The sequence below is a fragment of the Coptis chinensis genome, chromosome 2 (assembly GCF_015680905.1).
Source record: "Coptis chinensis isolate HL-2020 chromosome 2, ASM1568090v1, whole genome shotgun sequence".
Classification (NCBI taxonomy): domain Eukaryota; kingdom Viridiplantae; phylum Streptophyta; class Magnoliopsida; order Ranunculales; family Ranunculaceae; genus Coptis; species Coptis chinensis.
In genome coordinates, this window is record NC_141457.1 from 62,012,933 (window position 1) to 62,014,745 (window position 1,813).

Here is a 1,813-nt window from a genome sequence, read left to right on the forward strand (position 1 = left end):
GAGAACGTATCAAACAGTGGCAAATTGATTTTTTTTGCATTCGCCACGATTTGGCATGGCAAATAGGGCTATCAAACACAGCCTAAGTATGGTATTAAATCGCAAAAAAAGTTGTTAAGTGACTTGCTCTAGTCTAATTTTTTGTTTTGCACGCATATAGATAATAATATTCGCATCAACAATGTAATTTTTTGTTTTTTAAATAATACGAACTCTTATATAGTTTCATTGTATATTAAAAAAGGCATCACTTGCTTATTTTATCTTTAAAGCAATAGCTTATTCTAAGGAAATCGATGAAACACATATATATATTAAAATTTCCAGAAGAGGGTTGCTTTACTAACTTGATTTTCACAGTCAGGGTAGCTTCAAACACAGCCTACAAAATTAACGGAAGAAAAGATAAAAGAGTTTGAGGACTAAAGAAAGAATCATTAATCACAAAGAGAATTCAACCGCAACAAACAAACAAAAAATGTACCAATCAAGTCTTTTGGTATGCTACTGCATGAACCATGGTGAGAGTAGGCTTCCAACATAACTAAATATATCGTGAAACATAAACTCAGATTTTAGTTTACATTCTGTAACTGAGTTTTGTTTCAGGTCATACAACAATAGTTGGCCATAATCTTTCCTAATTATAATCTCTCCACTCTTTGCCAAACCTATTGGATGCAAGAATTCAAACGGCACACACATCTCGTTTTGTCCAACTTTATAAACAGCTTCGTCCAAGAACCGGCAATACCATATTCTCCCATAACCCAAATATCAACTTCCTTTGCCTCAGAACATAAAGAACAAAGAAAGTAATCCACCCAAATCTCCAAGACTCACTCGACCTCACCCGATGACACACATAATTAACATCCAAATCCGACATTTGCATCTCATAAAAACGCCGTCCCTGAGATCAAAACAAACAAGAATACCCTTCGATTCAGAACCTAACCAATGTGTCACTCCATTAACAAGTACATAATATGTTTCTTCAAAACCCACACCAAACGCTTTTTCTACGCTTTCTCCATGTCCCTTCTATTCTTTTGAGGTTAACATTTTCTTGCCCCAAATACCGACTTTAAAAGTGAACACGCTTTATAACACAAGCTTCAAGACGGATCAATCTTATAATCCCCTGTACTCATTACTACTTTCACAATAACCAAATGCTAAAATTAACGCCCCTCGAGAATATAGTGTTTTTAGGAAACTTACTTTTAATAGTAATGTAATCTTTTGTAAGAGGATTTAACACGTATAAGTTGAACGAATGGTTACCTAAGCAATGACTTAAACATATTAAACCATTGCAAACGCCAACAACCATTGAAGCGGAAACCGGAATTTCTATTTTTATGGGATTGGAATTGGAAGTAACCTCTAAGTGGTAGAATTGGGATTTTATGTGGTTGGGTCCAAAGGATTAAGATGATGCTGGAACTGTGGACTTGGATTGAACGGTTGAGATGTAAATTGATAAACCTCAAATCAATTTGAATAAGTTAAGTCATTGTTTGCAAACACAAGAGAATTTTATTAAGTGTATTGCCTTCTACTTTTGAGAGTATTTCGCTGAAAATAATGTCTTCGTGGATTGTGTGTTTTAGTTCCTTTTCCACTCTATCTAATCGCTTAATTATTCTCTTGAGGGACAGATGGAGAGATTATAAAAAGGGGGAAATCACAAAACTAAGAAGTTGGGTTTGTAAAGTACCAAGAGCTACATGACAAAGAAACAAAAGAGAGGTTCCTAGAAGTTCGACACTTAAAGGCCATAACATCACCACTAAGCTTTCAATCACCG